At 49.8% G+C, this 14,149-nt stretch overlaps 1 long non-coding RNA gene across 1 annotated transcript in view; it reads left to right on the top strand.

The window, feature by feature from the left end:
* Window positions 1–14,149, top strand: part of LOC138569003 (uncharacterized) — a 356,830-nt gene that overhangs the window by 66,683 nt on the left and 275,998 nt on the right. The gene's annotated exons all lie outside the window — the stretch shown is intronic.

The following is a 14,149-nucleotide window of genomic DNA, read 5'->3' as shown; positions in this document are numbered from 1 at the left end:
GCAATAGTTGTTTATATTTGTTTCTAGCGATATTGCACCCTTGTGTTGTTGGCAATTGTTCTGACCTTTAAAACCACAATGACACTACGCTGACCTGCTTGCCAAGTTCTTATGTTGTCACCTTCTCCACTTCGTAGCCACTTGGTATGTAAAATAATTATCTTTCGTCTTCACACTTGTTCGACATACATAATAATTAAGTTTTTGCCACTTTGCTCTTTTGTCCTTAGTTTGACGTTCAAAATGCCCGGTTGGAGCCAGCGGGCAGTTACGGAGCAATTTGGGGTCACAATACACAAGTGAATTCACTGTGTTTGACGTGCGTGTCTGCTCGCCTTGCTGCATTAGCGCTGTCTGCTTCTTCTGTGCCGGGCGATGCAGAAAACTGTTTCACTCGGTTTTCCTTGGCCTGTGTGGATTAAAACAGGAGGGTTTTGTGCTCCAAAGACTCTGGTGCTCACCTGCCACCTGAGCCTTTTTGTGGGGGGAAGGTTTCTCAACTTCATGCTTACCACCACACTACCTCTGCAACCATGAACTTCAGGGGAAACGTTTCTCCGAATAACGCTTCCAAATGCGCAACCTCTGCAACCACGCTACTTCAGGGGGAAAGCTTTTAGAGATAGCGCTTCCTGCTGCACAACCTCTGCAAACAAGGTCTCTGAAGGAAGAGACCCTCTCAGAACCGGCATCCCTACTGCCAACAATGATGGCTCTGGCGTCTCTACTCTACTTCAGCTGTAACTGCAATGTGAAGCTACTGCAACCACTACACCTCGCACTGCTAATCTTCTCTGTGGCCTGCACATGAGGGGGCCTTTTATGCCTCCCAGTCTACCTCAGGTGTGGACTATTAACCTTATTAACCTGCAGTTTACAATCTGGGGCCTCTGCATCCCTCTTCTTTGTCCCAGTACTTTTGGCATTGTGGGACTTGAAGTCCCCAATGTCCAACTCATTCCTTTTAATTAATTATTACCAAATGTGTTTCTGTCCTTAATCACCTTTTTAAAAGGAGTATTACAAGGTTTTACTGAATGGTTTTGATCTCCCGGGAAAATAGGAATTTTGGAATCTTATAGGTTAATTCTTAAAGATTCATCTTTAACATTCCCATGTTGAACAAGTTAGCTTTCACCTCTACAACTGTGCTTCACTGTGGGAGGAAGAGTCCTACTCCCAATACAAGATTGGTTAGAACAGTGTTTACCACCAGCAGGATAAATAGCTTTCGGAAAGAACAGCACCCTCCGACAGCAAGCCATTACATTTTCTGGCATTACTGATTCTTCCTCCTCTGAGGAAGAAAAATACTGTGTTTCTCCCAACAGAGTCCTCTCGTTCGCTTGGGGACCTTCTCCTCCTAGGTGATCCTCCTAGCTAATGCCACCTCCGGGGTCGGTATCAGGTAGCGGCTGCCTTCCCCTAGCCATCTGGGAGGAGACTTTAGGTAGGGTCTTTGTGAAGACTCCCTAGGATTCATCACAAAAGTAACCTGTTTCTTATATTTTTTTGTTTGTTTTATTTTGCTCCTGGTTCATGACCGACTTTGTTCACACCCTCATGAACTGGTTCACCACTTGTTGTCATGTTTTTGCAATTGTAAAGGTACCATTCAGAGGATTCCCTCCACCATCTGTAAATGTGTTATTGTAAGTCATTTCTGCTTGCAGTGGACATCCCTGATCTTCAAATAAATACAAACACAAAATAAATCAAATATAACTTCAGTTTTTGATGAGTTTAGTATCAAACAATGTAGTGTCATCCTGTGTCAGACAGCACATGCTGTGTTGTCAGGGGTTTAGGGGAGAAAGGAGAAGTAGATTGGGGTATCATTGGCAAAGAGGTGAGATGAGAAACCAAAGGAGGAGATGAGTATTCCCAGAGAAGAGCCATGCAAATAAAAGAGGAGCGGACATAGGGCACCCCTCTGGATTGAGTGGGGGAGGAGGTGTTAGAGTTCTAGAAGATGGCGATGGAGGAGGAGAGATCAGAGAGATATGTGTCCATCCATTTGCGCACAGTGTCATTGAAGATAAAGCATGCCATTGTTTGGAGGTGGGAGGGATGATCCATAGATTTGGATGTGGCAGAGAGATCTAGCAGAATGAGGAGAGGGGAGAGGTCAGAGTGGTTAGCAGTAGTGAAACCGTTTGAGATATGAGTGATAGCTCTGTCAGTGGGGTAGCTGTGGAACCCAGATTGGAGGTAGTTTCACAGAGTATTGGCCTCCCGGTAGTTGATGATGTGGTTGAAGGCAAAATGCTCAAGGCTTTTAGAGCGGTGAGGCAGAGGGGAGACGGTTTGGCAAAAGAGAGATTGTTATGATCAGCAGAAGTGTCTTTCTAGCAGGCTGGGAAGATGCCAGCTTGCAGGGAGAAGTTGAAAAGGCAGGAGAGGCGAGAGCAGGTAACTTGTGCAATCTCTTGGTTTGGTTTAACTATTTGGCGTGCAAAAGGGTCAATAGGAGTTATGGGAAACCTGAGGGTATTCTCCCCCTAACTCCCCATGGATCCTCTGTGGAGGTGGCCAGGGAAAGGCCATCCCTTTTCGATCCTGGCCCTGTGGGTGCACAAGCAAAGGACGATCACCTGGTTGGAGGGTCTGTGGGGACTGGGACTGGGAGTGGGATGGCCATGGGGGAGACATGGTATGCCCCTTTTCCTAACACTGATTTACCCTCCCTTCCCTCAAACGTCATGGGCTATTTTCATTCAGGCCCTATATTACCCTATAAATACCCACCAAGTACTGATGGGGAAGAAGCAACTAGGAGTAATACACACTCCCTATGCCAAACACCACTCTATGGTACTGAACGCAGAAGAGGAGTATAAAGACATCCAATTCTGAAGGTCAGGCATGTCCCATTGATTGGATTAAGTGTGGTCAGGCAAGACAAGCTAACAACTCACACCCTAGGCCCCCTAATAGGGCTCAGGTGTTAAAAGGGGAAGGCCCAAACATGCAACAGGATAGGGCAAAGGCAAAGGCAAAGGCGAAGGAGAACAAGGAGTCGAGACGCCGTATTGGGGAGAGAGAGAGAGAGAGAGAGAGAAAATAAAAAATAAAAAAAAGACCCCGACCGACCTGGAGGCCCTGCAAAAGCGGTCAGTGTCTGTTGTGAAGCCGGAGGTTGAAAAGTGCAGTCGGGACATGCCGGACAAACATGACAGTCTGCTGCCCCACTATGCAGAGGGTGAGCGAGAGCAACAGGAGCAGCCACTGGGGAAATGCAAAGCGACGGTGAGTGTCAGAGGACACAGAGAGACTGGAGCGCTCCCGGGACCGCAGGCAAGTGAGGGTCCAAGTGAAGGTGAAACATATTGAAACCACTAATTGAGTATATAGAATACCGAACTGAGTTAAAACCACTAATTGAGTATATTGAATACCTAAGTGATGTTAACAAGTGCTATTTGAATGGGGGCATGGTTAGCAGCCATGGAGTGAGCAGCAAGTCTCTGTTGCTCCCGCCGGATCCGAGATTGATAAGCTTCTACAGGGGAAGAAAGTGAATATTTTTGCAATAAATTATCGCACACAGGCACCGGGATGTGGCCCGAACGAACTGAGGCAGCTGCTGCCCAGAAATGGGGACAGGATCGCCTGGAATACAGCCCGAAGAGTCCAACCGCCAAGATGGTGTCGGCCGCCCGATAAGCCCCAGCGCAGCCCTGAACGAAGGCAGTGTGTTGCAGAGTAGTGACTGGGAGCTAGGGTGGTGCCCAGGTGGAAGCCCTACTTCTGCCGGTGAATGCGGAACACTGGACATGCAAAGTGGATGCACCCTGCAGTGGCAGCTGGTGCCGACGGGCTGGAGGCAGGGACCAGCGACGCTGGAGTTATTCGAAGTCAGAGGGAGAGGCAGCAGAGCTCGGGTCTCCTAGCTCCATGACGAGGAGTGCCTGATTGCTAGTAGCCCGAGAGGCCTAGCCCATGATGGGATGCAGGCCAACAAGACTTCTGCCGAGGCAGAGAAGGCAAAGGCAGAGCGCAGCATTGGAAGTCTAGCTGCTGCGTCTGCCCTGGAGCTGCGTCGAAGGAGGAGAGGAACAACTCTGCGAGCACTGCCAATGCACAGCATCGGGAGGGAGCAGGGAGCATCCAACCTGCATAGCTGATCTGCAATGTGCATACAGGGAGAGGACACTGAGCACACCGACTGTGAAGTACAGACTCTGGCAGAGGTGAGTGCCAACCACGCTAGGGGCATTTGCCATAGGTGTACCTGCCTCAAGGAAACAGTGATGGTGCTGCACTGAGGGAAGAGGCAGTGCACCAATTGAAGCAGGATCCCCGGAGGGGAGACCTGAGAGCTGTGAGCGCTTGAGGAACGGGGGCGTCTGCTGGTCTGCAGCCCCCAGAGCGGACCAGAGATGCTGCTTAAGCATACACAGGGAGGTGCAGAACCCTGGGCAGTAGACGTTCCCCCCCACCCAGCACACCTTAGATTGACCTGGACAGATAGAGCGGGTGCCCACCCAACAGCAGGAACAGCAAACAGAGGGTTGTCACTGCAGACATTGCTGGAGATCTGGGGGTGAAGGAGTGAATGGAGAGGCACGGCAACAGGAGACAGAGACTGCACTGTGAAGACCCTGCAACCTGAAGAGGAAGCCATAGGGAGAGGTAAAGAAACAGAGGGATGGAACGCAGCCACCCCGAGACGACAGCAGAACGCTTGAGCTTGGATAGTGCAGACATCCCCAATGCTGACACTGTGTGGGATACAATCGGGGCATGAGTGGAGGGAAGAGACTGCAGGGCAAGAATGCATTGGCAGTGGACACCCCTCTTGGCACCTTCATACGCAGAGCAAGACTGAACAACGGGCCCAACACCCATCCTGGGCTGCCAGCACCCACAGAGGAATCATTTATAGTTACCCAGATGGTCGCACGAAGTGAGCAGGCTGTGCATATGCCAGATAAGCAGCACAAGGGCAAGTCCAAGACCAGGATGGAGGCATTTGCCCTCAAAGGGGAAGGAGGCAGCGTGTCTCAGCATGAAAGTACGCTGCTGCAGCCGGAAGGGACATGGATAAAAACCAAATCCTGAAGGCTATAGCCACACTCCAAACGACTCTGGAGAGGGGGATTGATGAAGTCAGAATTGATGTAAGACTGCTGAGACAGGACGTTACGGGACTGGCGGAGAGAGTGCAGTCTCTGGTGGCACAGGTGGTTGGAAATAAGCAGGGCATAGTGGCAGCCCAGGCGATGGTCCGAGAACTAAAGTTGAAGGTGGATGCATTGGAGAGCAGAGCTGAAGACACGGAGGGGAGAGCCCGGTGCAACAACATACGAATACTGGGCCTACCTGAAGGGATGGAGGGAAGAGACCCCACAGTATACGTGGAGAACATGTTGCTACAAGAAGTCGGAGCGGGTAACCTGTTGCAGGGTTTCACGGTGGAACAGGCCCATTGCTCCTCTGCCAGGAGCCCCCCCCCCCTGGGTGCGCCACTGAGACCCTTGATTGCAAAGCTTCTGAACTACAGAGATAGGGAGGCGTTTCTGGCATTCTGAAGGCAAGGAGGACTAATCGAGAGGGGCTTGGCTAAGATACCGGTGTACCCAGATTATACTTTGAAAGTACAGACACAGAGAGCAGCCTTTGGTCCCACTAAAGAACTGCTGCGACAGGCAAGCCTGATGTATATGCTGATATTCACGGCCAAGTTAAAAGTACTCCACAATGGCACCTCACACTTTTTTGACAACACTAGTAAGGCACTGATGGACTCGATCGGAGTGCCACCGCTCCATTGGAGACAAGAGGCTGCCTCTTGAGGGAGGCCAAAGAAGACAATGGACCCAATCTGAAGAGCATACGAGGCAGAAGCATGTGAGACTGACAAGTAGCGGGAAGGAGGCAGCTGCTGGCTGTAAGGAACTGGGGAAGCAACAACTTGTGGACTGTCGGGTTGTGGAGCAAGGAGGTAGTATTAGGAGCTACGCACACCCTGCTGACCCTGGGAGTCCCCGTTTGGGTGGAGCATGGAAGCACTCAGCTGCTGCGTGCAAAATTGGTGAGCGGGGTGTGTGACATGGTTAGTGCGAGAAGCAGCTGAGATGAACAGACTGAACCGTTGGGCACTTGTTCGACATGTTGGGGAGTCGGGGGGAGTTTCATGTTGAGATGAATATCACACTAGGCCACCCCACCTGGGGGTGATCAGCGGAGGGGAGGGAGGTAGAAGCACGATTGGCCATGCTGTGGGAGGAAGACGGGACCAAAGCCCTGCTGAGGGGAGGGAGGGTAAGATGGAGAAAGAAGGGCGAGTGGGACGCCCCTGCGGAAAGACGCCAAAGTGGGAGAATGAGTAGTATCAAGATTGTTTCCTGGGACGCGAGGGGGCATAATAGCTACATCAAGAGGAACAGGGTGCATTCATACTTGGTGAACAAAGGGGTGCGTGTTGCACTCTTGCAGGGGACACACTTAACTGCTGCCAGGCATTCCATGATTGGGAAGAAGTGGGGGGGGGAGTGGTACGGGGCTCGACATACTCAGCATATGCTAGGGGAACCCTTGTCTGGGTAGCCCACACAGTGCCCTTTAAGCTATAGGACTGCAAGTGCGACAATGAGGGCCGGTTGACGGTTGTGGATGGGCTTCTGGAACAGAGAGAAATTTGCCTAATCAATACATATGCGCCCAACCATGAGGCCACCACCTTCTTCAAGTCACTGGGCCCCCACTTAGCACCATACAGACGGCCTTTATGGCTGTGAAGGGGGGCTTCAACTGCACCCTCGACCCAACGCTAGATAGGCCAGACAAGGGGTGCAGGAGGAGGGCACCATCGGCTAAAGTGCTGGGAGACCTTATGCAGAAGCTGAGGTTGCTGGGGGTGTGGAGACAGCTGCACAGAGATAGGAGAGGGTATTCTTACTACTCAAACCCACACACGCACATCGACTATAAGCTTACCAGCCCTGAAATGCTAGGTACATTTGTGACAGCGGAATACAAAGCTATGATCCTCTCGGACCATGCACCACTGCTTGTGACGTGGCAGAGAACAGTAAACAGAGCCAACATTCCGATATAGCGACTAAGAGCAAAGGCATTGCTTTACGAGCACTTTAGGGAACATCTGGGAGGGAAGATGGAGGAATAATTTAAGATCAATGCAGGCATTGTGGGTAGCACGCACACATTGTGGGAATTGTTCAAAATGGTGATCACGGGGGAGGCAATCGGGAAGGTGGGTGGAATACGCAAGGACCTACTGAGCACCAAATCCAAAGCAGAGGAGCCGATGGAAGCATGGACAGAGGGAGAAGGGCAACAGAGGGGAGGGAGGAGACACATAGAACTGCGGCAGGAGGGCATAGCTGCCTGGGAGAGGCTGGGTAAGCATGACTATGGCAAATCAAATACGTGGAGTGACTCTACAAAGGTGGAGATAAACCCGGGAAACTGCTGACCTGGTTATGTAGGGCAGAGGAGAGCAGGGACATGATCAACGCCACAAGAGACGAGTATGGCAAGGAATGGTGGGCCCAAGGGGAGATTAATTCGGTATTCAGAAGGTTCTACCAGACCCTGTTTGAGGCTGATGGGGAGGAAAGGGCTGAGGATATCAAGGTAGTGTGGGGGGAGATAGAGCTGCCCCGTTTGGAACAGGAGCAGGCGGAAATGTTAGACGTACTGCTCACGGAAGAGGAACTGCAGGAGACCATACGTGCACTACCCATGGGCAAAACATCGGGAGGGATGGGTTCCTGGCGGAATTGTATAGGGAATATGCAGCAGAACTTGCGCTGCACCTCCTGCAAATGATGGAGGAGGCCTTTGAGGGGGGGGTTTACTGCCAGCGAGCCTACGGTAGTCAGTAATAGTACCTATATTGAAGCCTGGGAAACCACCATTGGAATGTGGGTCGTACAGGCCACTCTGAATGATCAATCAGGACTGTAAAATACTGGCCACACTACTGGCAGCCAGACTGACGGGAGTGATTGGTACACTGGTCCACCCAGATCAAGTGGGCTATGTCCCTGGCAGGAGTACATCTTGGAACCTGCGACGGTTGCACCATGTTATAGAACGAATGAAGGGTGAAGATGCAGAGTCTGCGGTTGCCTCCCTAAACGCAATAAAAGCGTTTGATTCTGTTAGATGGGATTGGTTGCATGCAACACTGCAGCGCTTCGGTGTGGGTCTGCGCTTCGTGCAGTGGGTGCAGCTGCTATATACCCAGCTATTAGCCAGAGTAAGGACAGGGAGGCATGTCGCGAAATTATGGGAGCTGGGGAAGGGCACCAAACAGGGGTGCCCACTTTCCTCTATGCTGTTCATTCTAGCACTTGAGCCGCGGGCGGTCTATTTTAGGAAGGACTTTAGGGAGGCAAACATTCTGGTAGGAGGTGACATGCATGTGGTCTTGCTATATGCGGATGATATGCTGCTGTATGTGCAGAACCCTGGGGAGAACCGGCCGCGTATACTGGCTGTGATGGATAACTTTGCAAGGCTATCAGGAATCGCTATTAGCAATGAAGAATCGAATTTGTTTCCACTGGCAGACCTCGCCGGGTTAGAGCCTAGGCGCTTGCCGAATTTGGGGCTGCGATGGACAGTGGACACCTTCAGGTACCTGGTTGGAACATATATCATGAACGAAGGAAGGAACATAAAGCACACTTTGAAGGCGCTTCATGGAGTTGAGAAATCACTGGCATTCTGGCAGAAACTCCCTCTGTCCGTAATGGGCCGGGTGGCGCTGTTTAAAATGGTGGTGTTACCACACCTATTGCATCACTTTGTAAACGTTCCCTACGAGAGAGTTATTTCGCAAACTGGAATCTACAGTGTGAGGGTTTGTCTGGGGTGGCAAAAGGTGCAGAATCACGCTAGATGTGCTGCACAGGGACTATAAAGATGGGGGGATCAGGGTACTGCACTTTTAGGCATACTATCTAGCTGGGCAGCTGCAGTTCATTATGGATTGGCTGGCGGATGAAGAGTCATTAGATGCAAGGCTGCTGCGCGACTGGGTCAAACCTTATTATTTAAAGGAAGCACTTTGGGCGGAGGCGGAAGGGCTCAGAGAGATGCCTGGTTCGGGGATGGGATGTGGATGGAATGTGGATGCTGGTGGGACGATGGGACCTGTACACTGAAAATATACCCTTAGCAGCAATCTGTGGCAGGACACGAGGAGAGGTCCACACTATTAGACAACACTGGGAACCACACTGGATAATTACATTGGGAGATTTGATCCTTGACGGTGTACTGCAAAGCTTACCTGCCCTAACAGAGCAGTATGGTATTCTGGGAGGGCAGTTCCTACCATATCACAGGGTGATCGGGTTGGTGGTGAGTAGGTGGTTGGCAGCGAGGGCAGGAATTACTGGAGATGCCAAGCTGGATACGATATAAGACTTGGCGGAGGGCGGCAACGTCATTTCCAGGCTCTATGAATTAATGTTGGACACATTGAGTAAACCAGAGCTCCGCGCGAGGGCCAAGTGGGACAAGGATGTTGGGTGTGCCTTTACAGGCAGGGAATGGGCTATAGTATTGTTGTACACAAGGATAGTGTTGAAATGCCAGATTCAAGCTAACGCAGTTGCAGGTCACCCACAGGGCATATATGACACCACAAGCCATTTCACTATTCCCGGTAGCAGGGGAGCAGAAATGCCTGAGGTGTCGGAATGATAAGGCAGATATAGTGCACGTGTTCTGGTCGTGCACGGTGTTGTTAAATTCTGGCAGGGCATAGCAGCCGAGGTCCAGACAGCAGGGATAAATATGCATGAGTAGCCACCGGAAGTGAGCTTACTAGGACTGTTTAAGCATAGGTGCACTGAGACGCCTATAGCTAAATTGAAAGAACTAATTTATGTCTTGGCTAAACGTTGAATTGCCATGGCATGGAAATCAGCAGAGGGGCCCGGGTGGAAGCATGGTGGGGCGATCTGAAAAAATGGGCGAGGCAGAGACTGTGGTATGGTATAAGGTGGCGTGAAGGGGATAGAATGAAGTCAGTGATGACATTGCTGCGTGGAATGCACTGGTCCAAAGGATATTTGCACATTCGGATGACCTGCCACCATGATATGATATGGCATGTATAACATGCCTATACACAAGTGTTTCAAGGTGCGACAAGGCATGGAAGGGGAAACAGGGAGGACAAAGACAACAATCTTACTATGCTAGTAACACTGAGATCGTGCAAGTGGAGATGAGAGGCGAGGGGAAAGAGTTCCAGGGGAAGTGGAGGATGGGAGAATGCCATACAAGGGATCAAAAACAAGTGGTGTGGCCAGCAGGTGGCAAGTGCAAGAGTTAAAGTGCAGACAGCAGGTGTCCAATAAGTGTAGGTAAGGAGACTGTAGGGTTGCATATACAGACCCAAGTGCAAGGGTTGACAGAAGGCAGTGCGGGTGCGCAACTTGTCGGGCAGGGACCTGGGCCCGAATTCTGAGAGTAGCCAGGTGACCAGTGCAGTGTCAGGCAGGAGATAGGCAGGGGAGAGGATGAGAGAAAATGCAGAAGTAAAGAAGTAGGTCTTGAGGTGCTTCCCGAACCGGTGATGGTTCTGCTCAAGTTTCAGAGAGGCAGGGAGGCTGTTCGAAATGGAGGCGCCAGCCGAAGAAAGTGATCTGCCCCCAACGCATTGCTTGGAGAAGCCACTGACCCTGAGGGAGGTGGAGGAACGAAGAGCTCGATTAGGAAGATATTTCTGAAGAAAGAGTTGGTGATATTGAGGTCCCAGGCCTCAGAAGGCCTTGTGGACAATGCAGAGGGTCTTCAACTTGATCCATTGGGAATCATTGGGAGCCAATGGAGAGTTTTCAGGGCTGGAGAGATACGATCCCTGGGCTTGCGGCCAAGGACAAGTCTCGCAGTCCTGTTCTGGATGAGTTGTAGAGGGCGGAGGGTAGAGGCAGGCAGATGTAGAAAGAGGCTGTTGCAGTAGTCCAGCCTGGAGAGGACCAGAGCTCTGGAGACAGTGAGCTTCTGGGGAAGGTGAGGAAAGGAAGAATACCTCTGAGGAGGTGCAGTTGGTAGTTTGACTTCTTAGAGACGTCACAGAGATGTGAGGAGAGAAGGAGAGTGTGGAGTTGAAGATGACCCCGAGGGTCTTAACCTCACAGGTGGGAGCAGGAAGAGGGCCAAGGGATGCCGGCCAGAGAGTGACAGGAAAGGAAGGTGCAGGTGTGCCGATGAGGAGGATCTCCGTTTTACTGGCATTAAGGCAGAGATAATTGATGGCACACCACTCCTGGATTACAGACAGACAATCTGAGATGAGAGAGGGAGAAGAGGCGGCAGAGGGGAGCCTGAAAACGATCTGAGTGTCATCCGTATAGCACTGAAAGTTGGAGCAGAGAGCAGCAATGCGGTGGGCAAGAGGTGCCAGGTGTTGGTTGAACAGCCAGGGAGAAAGATTAGACCCCTGAGGAACACCACAGGTAGAGAGTGAGATAAAGGAGACGAAGGAAAGAGGTCAGCCAGGCCAGGGCCTGATCAGTGATACCCCAGTTATCACAGAGCAGGTTGAGCAGGATGGCATGGTTGACCGTATCAAAAGCAGAAGAGATATTGAGTAGGATGAGACCGAGGGGTGATTAGCATCTACGTTAGAGAGCAGGTCTTCACGGATGTTCAGGAGAGCACTTTCCATGCTTCTGGCTGCTCTGAAGCCAGACCGATGGTCATGGAGACAACCAACAGATTCATTGTGAAGATTAAGCTGGGAGATGGCCAGCTATCCCAAGAGTTTGCCCAGGAAAGGAGTGATGGAGATCGGGCGATAGTTAGCTTGGCAGGAGGGGTCGGCTGAGGGTTTCTTGAGAAGAGGGTGCACCAGAGAGTGCTTCAGGGGGTAAGGGAAGGTTTGAGTGGCGAAAGAGTGATTGCAGAAGTCAGCCAAGGCTGGAGTGAGGGTGTGGAAGCTTAGGTTGCAGGAGACCAAGCATGCAAAGCAAGAAAAGAGGACGGAGCAGGGGCGAAAAGCAGGTGGGGGAAGGGATATAGAGCGTAGGCGGTGTGAAGCGGGGGAAGCGTGCACAGTTCATAGTTTATTTGTTGGGATTTCGGGGTGCAGTAAGGCAGAGTGCGTAGCAGCTCATAGGAGGGGGACTGTCACTGAAAAAAGCACTGTGGCAAGCAAAGAGGACTTGCAGTGAACTGACCATTAGAACAGATGGGCAGAGATGCTTTAATATGTATGTGTGACAGTCTTTCTCTTGCCACGCTGAGCAGTCTGCTGTTTGGTTGTATTGTTGAAATGCCAATAAAAAGGTCTAAAAAAGAAGAAAAACAAGTGCTATTTGAATAAGATCACAGTGTATTGAATACTGACTGAACATTTGAAGCTAGCAAATACTATTCGAATAAGATCACGGCATATTAAACGTCGACCGAACATTTGAAGTCAAACAGACTTATTGAATATCAGACTGTATGTAAGCAGCACAGTGGGCAAAAAGAAAAGCATACAGAATATTGAACAATTCATTTAAGTATTCTAACAAACACTGAGGAGAGAACAAACACTGTGAGAAAGACCCATAAGTCATGGTATAACAAAAGACTGGTGGAGAAGAGTGTTACATTAACAGAAGAGTGTTACAATAGCAAAGTACATACATGTGTGCGAAGTGAGAAGCATGAGGCAGAAAAGCCTGAGAAGGGGCCAAATAAGGTTAAGGGAACTCATGGTTGTGCGACCTGTGATGGGTGGACTGTGTGGTCTGACAACTGCGCCTAGGCCAGAGAGCTCTAAATGATGACAATCAAAGAACATTGGAAATTACTCCTGAAGAACTGTGAAACAATTGGTAAAGCAAATCAGAAGGTGGGTCAAGTAGAACTATTGTTTTTCTAGTACTGAACATTGAGGGAATTAAAGCAATATAAGTGCTGCAGTGAAATCTTGGGGGAAGGGAACCCTGGGAGTTGAAAGAACTGAGAAATGCTGTCTTGGGGAAGGGAATCTCGAGACTTCCTTTTTATATGAACTATACTGTATTGAACTTGGGTAAGGGCGCCTCTAGATTTGACGGAACATTGTAGAGAAAAGCATCCATCAGCTGTGTTGATCTTGGGATAGCAAACCCAAGAAAGAACTATGAGGTAAGACCAGCTGAGACTTGGCTTTTGAACACTAGTCCATTGACTAAAACCCCATACTACGTTTTCTCTAGATGTGAGGATAAGCATATGTTTTTGACACAGACAGACTTTTTGATTTGGATTGACAGACACAGACCTCCCTTAGTTTTATTTAGGCAGTAGAAATACCTACCTTAGTTATAGAACAAGTTAGGCCTTACCCCATCCTGATATTTGGTATAAAACATTCTTTGAAAATTGAAATCTGTTGTCTGTGTCATCTCTTGATACCACACCTATCTCAAAGAGTGCAGGATGGGATTGTTGATCCTCAAAATACATCAAAGATTGTTTCTCTGAAAGCAGCTGCCATAACCACACACGTAGGCTTCTACCAAGTATAACGCTTAGAACTTTAATTAGGAAGATCTCAACCCCCCTTGTCAATCTGCATCCTTAGCCCACACCCACTTTATGTAATACCATACTGAATTCCTCCTTTTCACTCTGACAACAGGCTGCCTGGTTCATATAGTACTATGGTTTACTAGCACTCACACTTTCTCCTACCATAGGGATGTAATCTTTATCCCTGAAGTGCAAAATGACTAGCCCCTTCCAAAGGGTATGTACTGGGAGTATACAAGTGTCAAAGGATGTGTGCATGGGCTTCCTAGCTACCATGTGCCCTTGCGATATAGTCAATTTATACACTGGTGTAAAACATCTACACTGGTGTCGCCAAACAGGGCATAGTGCACATCTTGACAGGGCTCAAAATGTTCCTGAATTCATTTCAAAAGGTACCAGTATTATGTGTAAGCACTTAGGATAGTGCTTCTTGACTGTCATCGCTTTGTTGAATTAGACTGCTCTATCTACTCAAGAACCCAACCACAGGGCTCTGGGCAAGCACAACTCTTTGGGTGCAAGCTAAGTCCATTCTAGCCTGCTGCTGGCAGGGATGCTTCTGCACTGAGCGAGTCCTAATCTACTGAGCCCTCCTTCCTTTTGCTTGTACGTGGGTGAGGCCTGGCTAGGCAGATAACTCGTCAGG

This window comes from Ambystoma mexicanum, chromosome 2q, assembly GCF_040938575.1.
Source record: "Ambystoma mexicanum isolate Mex_15411 chromosome 2q, UKY_AmexF1_1, whole genome shotgun sequence".
NCBI classification, from domain to species: Eukaryota; Metazoa; Chordata; class Amphibia; order Caudata; family Ambystomatidae; genus Ambystoma; species Ambystoma mexicanum.
The sequence above is the reverse complement of the archived record's forward strand: the minus strand, read 5'-3'. Positions and strand labels throughout refer to the sequence as shown.